Below are 9,587 nucleotides of genomic sequence, written 5' to 3' on the forward strand. Positions count from 1 at the left end.
CTGGGCCAGCCAGGTGCCATCATGCCATCTGCCTGGGAAACACATTGAGATCTATGCCAAGCAACTCAGCAGACATTGCACAAGGCATAGGAACACACCCTCAGGGAGACTCACGTAGTCACAAAGCAGGTATAGTATGACTGGCAGGGCCCCCACCCCAACCAGAGGGCAATGAGAGGTGACAGACAGAAAGATGAGGCTCAGAGACAGTGTGAAAACCTCTTTCCTGAGGTATTCCCGAAGGCCCTCCTCACTGTATCCCTTCCAGATGCCCTCCAGGTGCCTGCCCTACAGGGCACAGCAAGAAGGCTCAAGAAGGCTGGCTGTTAATTGCCAACAATGGATGCTCAGTGCGCATTGTGGGTAGTTCTGACAGGACCCGGCATGAGTTTTCCTGGATCTTTCTTGAATCTCTGCCAAGGCCACCTGAGAGTGAAGTTAGCAAGAGACAAATATAGAAGTTTCCAATTCACACCCAGAGCCCATAAGGAGCCCAGAAGTATGCATGGCTTATACCCAAAAAGGGCTCAATAGTTATTGAATTAAACTCTCCTAAATACAAACACAATCAGGGCATTGCAGGCTTGACAATTTAATCTGATTTCCACTGAAAGTTCTAGCCTTGTTCTTCTTCCTGGATTTCTCTCTCTGTAGGGTCTTTCACACCCCCATGGTGTCTGCAGGCATGAAATGAAGACAGTGCACTGCTATAATGTGACAGGTGACACTTTAGCTGAACATACATAAAGCAAACAGCAGCAAACTGATATGTAGGAGAGGGTTTTATTCCAATAATATTAGAATGTTTGTGGTAACATGACATAAAGCCCTCAGACTAGACTTAGAGTAAAAGTAGAGCAAAAGTAAGTTTTGAGAGAGTGTTTAAGAACAAGGGGGAGGCACAGGAGGTGAGCCACTCCCACCACTGAGAAGGAGGCTTCCGGGTGGCCATACCACCCCCTCCCCCAGTGCACAGGAGGTGAGCCACATGGATGCCAGCAACACCCCCCCACCCCCCCCCACCCCATCAAAATGAGAAGACATGTAAACAAGTCTCAAAACCAGACTTCCAGATCACCTAAAGAAACCCCAAAGGGAAACGAGATGGAACACTGATACGCAACCACCTAGACACCCTGAACTGGCAACAAAAGAGGATCTGGAAAAAATAAAATCAGAAATAATTTCTCAGATAACAGCAGAGATTGTGCCCATAGTGCAAGACATGCTTAGTAAATCTAGAGAAGACACAGATAAAAAAAATTAGAGGAACTGAGGAACATGATAGAATCCCAACATAGCAAACAAATGGAATTCATAAAACAGAGGCAAACAGATTTTCAGATTAAAACCTCCATTGAGGTACCAAGGTCCCGAGTCACACAGAACACACCGAATCAGCCCACTGCAGACAGGCAGGTCTGTGGATGCCGTACCAAGGTCCCAAGTTGTGTGGAACGCACCGAATCAGCCCACTGCAGATAGGCAGGTCTACAGATGCCATACCAAGGTCACGAGTATGTGGAATACACCAAATCAGGCTGCACCCTGGCAGCAATCCACTGGACACACACACCCCCTCGGCTCCTCTGGCTTCTTCTCTGTACAGCCACCTGGTTCCACACTACAAAGACAAGGAGGACACCGGACCACCAGACCACTGTACTAGGTAAGTTGGAGTCATCTTCACCTCCCATCAGGATTGGGACTATCTTCAGGGGAAGGGCAGATAGAACCTGTAATACAACTCTGCAGGTCAACCCTACAGGAGGACAGGGAGCTCAACTTGGGACTTGCAGCCAGAAATCTGCCTGAATCTCACGGGTCTGTGACTAGCTTGCTGAGACTCATTGACTTATATCTGCACACTGCTACCCACATTGCCTATTGTGACAGCAGAGACATACCCTGAAAGAGGCCCTTCATCTTCACTGTTATTTTTTATTCCCAAAATTAGTATTCTTAGTGGGGGTTTTTCTCTTTTCTTTTCTTTTGCTCCTCTTATCTTTAATTTTTTTTCCTACTCTTCACAAATATTTATTTTTCTCTCCTTTATTTCTTTTCTTTTCTTCTTTCTTTTCTCTTTCCTTTTGCTCTCTCTTACACTCACTCTCTTGCTCTCCCACATTGTTCATCTTCCCTTTTGGTCCCTGTTTTGGTCCTCAGTCGGAGTTCTTCTTTATTTTCCTATTATTCTTTTTTTCCTTCTCACCTGTGTCCTCTGGCCACACTGCTAACCTTCCCCTATCCTTCTTCCCATCTGTTCCTCCCTCCCCAACCCCTTCTAACTCCCCATCCCAAAGGGTAAAGTTGTTATATTGAAGAGTTTATTCACCATATGTTGGGTTGGTCCTCGATCTTGATTTAATTCACACAGCTAAAGGTGATAGATCAATAACTACCTCAAAATGTCATTTTCGAAGATGTACTTGATGCAATGGTGTTGCTGAGTGTGTCACTTGGGCTAAGGTGTTGTTATTGATCTAGTCAATGAACCTTCCTAGTATAAGGAAAATGAGATAGCCTTAGAGTCGTTAGGGACTCAAAACTTAAAGACCAGCTATATCTGGAAGACACCTCTGAGAAGCAATCATTCCATAAGGGTTCTAATTACAAGCAACAAAGATACCTACAATAAGCAATTTCAAACTCTCAAACCAGGAGTTAAACCAAGGACAGTACCAAAAACAAAAATGAGAAGACATTTAAGCAAGGCACAAACTCAGACTTCCACCCCACCAAGGGTAAATCCTGGGGGAGATGAGATGGAAAAGTCCCATAACCAACCACCTGGATACCCTGAACTGATAGCACAGGAAGTAACGAAACAGATGAATGAGGCTCTAGAAAAATTCAAAGCAGAAATAATCTCACAGATATCCACAGAGATGGTGAGCAGAATGAAAGACATGATTATAGGATCTAGAACAGAAACAGATAAAAAAAATAAATGAGCTCAGAAACATGCTGGAAGCCAGGAATACCCAACATAAGAAAGAAATGGAATCCATGAAACAGATTCAAACAGATATTCGGGAGATCAAAAACTCCACTGAAGGTATCCACAGCAGATTAAGGGAATCTGAAGATAGAATATCAGATATAGAAGACGGGATCACAGTTAGAGACCATGAAAATAGAGATTTCTTAAAAATAGTAAGGGACCATGAGAAATCAATCCAACAACTGCTAGACGATGCAAAGAAGAATAACATAAGACTGATAGGAGTCCACAAAAAAACAGGAGAAAGCACAACTGACATAAAAAAAAAACTGTTCACAGAAGTAGTAGTGGAAAACTTCCCAGACAGAGGAATTCTGATTTCCTAAAATGAGGGGAAAAGTGTGCCTTCTTTCTTCTGCTTTAAATATTTGATATAGTATATCAGTTAAAACGTATATGAACCTGTTGTCATATAGGTAAGTTTTCAAGCTAGAAATATACTTTCTTTAATAGGTGCTATTCAAATTTTATATTTCCCCCAGAGTCAGTTTCAATAATTTGTCTTCCAAGGTACTTATTAGAAGTTGTCAGATTTATTTCAAAACAGATTTTTGTAATATACTTTCTATATCCTTTTAAATTCTGTATAAGGACAGAGCCCAGCTCTGTCCAGCTGGCTACGCCTACTTGCAACCAAGAGCTGTTAAGGACCCCCCGGGCCCGCCCACCAGCCACCCATGGAGCTGCATGGGCACCTACAACAACAGACTCCCCCTCCCCCCCGCTGCCTCTGGCCTCTTGACTGTGCAGCTACCTGGTTCCACACTACATAGTGGCACAGGGGGACATAAAGGCCATTGTCCTGAGCTGCAAATGTGAACAAGAGAGGGCCTCTCTCAGCCTCCCTGATGATAACTGAAACCCACTGGAAAAGTGAAGAGAATCTCTGCAATAAAGGCACACCAGACCACAATACTTGGTAAGTTAGAGGGATCATCACCTGCCATCAGAACCTGGACTATCTTCATGGGAAAGGCAGCTAGAATCTGCACTAGAACCTTGCACAGTTAAACCCTGTAGGAGGACAGGGAGCTCAACTTGGGACTTGCAGCCAGAGATCTGCCTGAATCTCACAGGTCTGTGACTAGCTTACTGAGACAAATTGAGTTATAACTACACACTGTTACCCATGTTGTCTATTGTGACAGAAGAGACATACCATGAAGGAGTCCCTTCATTTTTATCTTTTATTTATTATTTTCAAAATTACCACTATTTTCTTACTCTTATTTTTAATTTTTTTGCTTCTTTTTCTCTTAAAATTGTTTTCTTCTTTTCTTTCTTCTCTCTCTCTCTCTCTCTCTCTCTCTCTCTCTCTCTCTCCCTCCCTCCCTCCCTCCCTCCCTCCCTCCCTCCCTCCCTCTCCCTCACTCCCTCGCTGTCCCACATTCTCTATTCGTGTTCCTCTTCTGGCCCTAATTCATATTTCTTTCTCTTTTCTTCTCTTTCCTTCTCTCATCTGTGTTCTCTGTCCTCACTGCTAACCTTTCCCTATCCTTCTACCTACCTATCCCTCCCTCCCTAACTCCTTCTAACTCTCCATTCTGAAGGGTAAAGTTGATATATTGAAGAGTTTATTCACTATAAACATATGTTGGGTTGGTTGATTCTGATTTAATTCACACAGTTAAAGGTGAAATAACTAGCACAAATTGTCATTTTCTAAGAGGTACTTGCTGGTATTGTGTTGCTAATTTTATCACTTGGGCTAAGATGTTGTGATTTATCTAATCAGTTCTCCTTCCTGGTATAATGAAAATGAGATCACCTCAGAGCCATTAGAGACTCAAAACCTAAAGACCAGCTATATGTAGAAGACACCTCTGAGAATCATTCCATAAGTGTTCTAAATACTTCAACAAAGATACTTACAATAAACAACTTCAAAGTATCAACCCAGGAACTAAATCAAGGACAATACCAAAAACAAAAATGAGAAGACATTTAAGCAAGTCACAAACCCAGACTTCCACCCCACAAAAGGCAAGTTCTGCGGGAAATGGGGTACAAAATTCTGATAATCAACCACCTGGACACCCTGAACTGATAGCACAGAAAGTAACAAAACAGATGAATGAGGCTCTAGAAAAATTCAAAGCAGAAATAATGTCCCAGATAACTACAGAGATGGTGAGCAGAGTGAAACACATGATTAGAGGCTCTAGAACAGAAACAGATAAAAAAAAAAAATAGATGTGGTCAGAAACATGCTGGAAGCCAGGAATGCCCAGCATAAGAAATGGAAACCATGATTGCCCAACATAAGAAAAAAATGGAATCCATGAAACAGATTCAAACACACATTCAGGAGATTAAAAACTCCATTAAAGCCCACACCCTACTGAGGTCCCCAGTCGCGTGGAACACATCGAATCAGCCCGCTGCAGAACCCAGTTGCGCGGAACACACGGTGAATCAGTCCGGTGCAGACAGGCAGGTCTGTGCATGCCCTACCGAGGTCGTGAGTCACACGGAAGACCCCGAATCACCTCGCTGCAGACAGGCAGCCACCTGATTCCACACTACAAAGATGCAGAGGACACCAGACCACCAGACCAAGGTACTGAGTCCCACTGTTCCCAGCCCAGAGGTAGGGGCTTCTGAGCCATCATCCCACTGCTCCTGGTCCAGAGGAAAGGGCTTCCCAGTCACCATTCCTCCCGCTGCTCCCAGCCCAGAGGAAAGGGCTTTTGGGCCACCTTCTGTCCCACTGCTCCTGGCCCAGAGGAAGGGGCTTCTGAGCCACCATCCCACTGCTCCTGGTCCAGAGGAAGGGGTTTCCCAGCCACCATCCCTCTGGCTGCTCCCAGCCCATGGAAAGTGCTTTTGGGTCACCATCCCTACCACTGCTTGCAGTCCCTGTCCCACCTCACCCAGCTCAGAGGAGGTACTCCGTGCAGACGCTAACAGCCCCCCGCCCCAGTCAAAATGAGAAAACACATAAATAAGTCTCAAAACCAGACTTCCAGATCACCTACAGCAACCCAAAAGGGAAATGAGATGGAACACTCTGATACTCAACCACCTGGACCCACTGAACTGGCAACAAAAGGGGATCTGGAAAAAATGAAATCAGAAATAATTTCTCACATAACAGGAGAAATTGTACCCCTAGTGCAAGACATGATTAATAAAACTAGAGAGGAGCTCAGGAACATGATGGAATCCCAACATAAGAAACAAATGGAATCCATAAAACAGATGGAAATAGATTTCCAGGACATGAAAAACTCCATTGAAAGTCTACACAGCAGAATGAGCCAATGTGAGGACAGAATTTCAGATATAGAAGATAAGATTGCAATTAGTAACCAGGAAAAGAAAAATTGCTTCAAAATTATAAGGGAACATGAGAAATCAATCCAGCAGCTGCTAGATGATGCAAAAAAGAATAACATAAGACTGATTGGGCTCAATGAAGAAACAGGAGAGAGTGGAGATGACATAAAAAACCTCTTCACAGAAATAATGGCAGAAAACTTCCCAAGCAGGGGAAAAGAGCTTGACATACAGAGAAGTGAGGCATATAGGACTCCAAATAGCCTTGATCAAAAAAATCTACACATAGGCATATAATTGTTAAGATTCCAGAAACACAACAGAAGAACAAAGTTCTCCAAGCAGTCAGAGAAAAGAAATAAATCACATACAAAGGAAAGCCCATCAGAATCACAGAAGACTTCTCAACACAAACCATCAAGGCAAGAAGAGCTTGGAGTGACATATTCCAAGCCCTAAAAGAAAACAGCCTCCAACCCAGATTGATGTACCCTGCAAAACTATCTTTCAAAATGGATGGAGAAATAAGATACTTTCATGACAAAGAGCACCTCAGGAACTTCGTGAATACCAAACCAGCACTCCAAAGAATTTTACACAAGAGCCTAGGAACAGACATTGAGGATCACAACCCCAGGAAGCAAAGCAGAACGAACCCATTTGGCATGACAAGAAATTAAATGTAAAGGGGGAGAACCCAACAAAAAGAAAAAGTCATGGCAATGACAAGTCAATACGTTTCACTTATAACCATCAATGTTAATGGTCTCAATTCACCAATCAAAAGAAATAGACTGGCAGAATGGCTCAAGAAGCAAAATCCAACAATATGCTGCATACAAGAAACACACTTCATTCAAAATGAAACACATAGACTGAAAGTTAAAGGGTGGAAAACAATACTCCATGCGACAGGAACACACAAAAAAGCAGGACTAGCTATCCTCTTGGCAGATCAAGTAAATTTCAAACCAACACTAATTAAGAGAGATGAAGAAGGACACTACATCCTTGTGAAGGGAACAATCCAAGAGGAAGAGATGACAATCATAAATATCTATGCACCAAACACTAGTGCACCCAACTATATAAAACAAATACTAACGGACATGAAAAGTCATATCTGCACTAGTACAATTGTAGTGGGGGACCTCAACACCCCACTGTCACAAATAGATAGATCAACTAGACTAAAAATAAGTAATGAAATACTAGAACTCAATCGAACACTTGAACAAATGAACTTAACAGATGTTTACAGAGTCTTCCACCCCACAAAATCAGAATACACATTCTTCTCAGCTGCACATGGGTCATTCTCAAAAATAGACCACATACTCACACATAGAACATGTTTAGTAAGTGCAAAGGAATTGAAGTTGTCCCCTGTATATTATCAGACCATAGTGCAATGAAATTGGAGATCCATAGCAAAAGAAACTCAAAAAATTTCATAAACACATGGAAACTGAACAACACACTTCTGAATAACCAATGGGTCACAGAGGAAATTAAAGAAGAAATCAGACAGTTCCTTCAATTAAATGACAATGACAATACAACATATCGGAATCTATGGGACACAATGAAAGCAGTCTTACGAGGGAAATTCATAGCAGTGAATACGCATATTAGGAAAACAGAACGAGCCCAATTAAACAACCTGATGCTACACCTCAAGCTTCTAGAAAAAGAAGAGCAGGACAACCCCAAAGCTCATACAAGGGAGGAAATTATAAAGATCAGAGGAGAAATCAATGCAATGGAGACTAAGAGAATGATACAAAAAATCAATGAAGCCAAGAGTTGGTTCTTCGAAAGAATCAACAAAATTGACAAACCCTTAGCCAACCTTGTCAGAAAAAGGAAAGAAAAGGTCCAAATCCATGCAATGAGGAATGAAAAGGGTGAAATTACAACAGACCCAGCAGAAATCCAGAGGATCATCAATACCTACTTCCAGAACCTATGCGCCAATAAGATGGACAACACAGAAGAAATGGACAGATTCCTAGATACATATGAATTACCAAAGTTGAACGAAGAAGACCTAAAAATTCTGAACAACCCAATATCAACCAATGAAATTGAAAATGTAATTAAAAACTTATCAACTAAGAAAAGCCCGGGCCCTGATGGCTTCACTGCTGAATTCTACAAGACATTTAGAGAGGAACTGCTGCCACTACTGTTTAAACTCTTCAATGAAATTGAAAGGGAAGCAATACTCCCAAATTCATTCCTGGAAGCAAGCATCACCTTGATCCCCAAAGCAGAGAAAGACCCAACTGAAAAAGAGAACTATAGGCCAATCTCACTAATGAACATAGATGCAAAAATCCTTAATAAGATACTGGCAAACAGAATGCAGAAGATCAACAAGAAGATCATACACCCTGATCAAGTGGGATTCATCCCAGGGATGCAGGGATGGTTCAATATACGAAAATCAATCAATGTAATACACTATATCAATAGAGCCAAGGACAAAAACCATATGATTATCTCCATAGATGCAGAAAAAGCATTTGACAAAATCCAACATGCATTTATGATAAAAACCCTACAAAACATTGGACTAGATGGTCTCTACCTCAAACTGATAGAAGCCATCCATGAAAAACCAACAGCCAATATCATACTAAATGCTCAAAAACTGAAATCCTTCCCACTAAAATCAGGAACAAGACAAGGATGTCCACTATCGCCACTCTTGTTCAACATAGTTCTGGAAACGTTAGCCATGGCAATTAGACAAGAGAAAGAAATAAAAGGAATAAAGATAGGAAATGAAGAAGTCAAATTGTCATTATTTGCAGATGACATGATACTCTATATAGAAGACCCCAAGAACTCCACCAAAAGTCTTCTAGACTTAATAACCAAATTCAGTCAAGTAGCTGGTTACAAGGTCAACACACAAAAATCAATAGCTCTCCTCTACAGCAATGACAGGCTCACTGAGAGAGAAATAGGGCAAAAAATTCCTTTCACAATAGCATCCAAAAAACTGAAATATCTAGGAATCATCCTAATGAAAGAAATCAAAGACCTCTTCTCTGAAAACTATGGCACTCTGAAAAGAGAGATTGAAGATGATATCAGAAAATGGACAGACATCCCCTGCTCCTGGGTAGGAAGGATTAATATAGTGAAAATGGCCATACTTCCAAAACTGCTATATAGATTTAATGCAATTCCAATTGAGATCCCAGCAGCATACTTCATAGACCTCGAGAAAACAATCCAAAAATTCATTTGGAACAAGAAGAGACCCAGAATAGCAAAAGCAATTCTAGGTAAC

The sequence above is a fragment of the Heterocephalus glaber genome, unplaced genomic scaffold (genome assembly GCF_053883595.1).
Source record: "Heterocephalus glaber isolate CG9 unplaced genomic scaffold, H.glaber_assembly_v1.0 deba00001456, whole genome shotgun sequence".
Classification (NCBI taxonomy): domain Eukaryota; kingdom Metazoa; phylum Chordata; class Mammalia; order Rodentia; family Bathyergidae; genus Heterocephalus; species Heterocephalus glaber.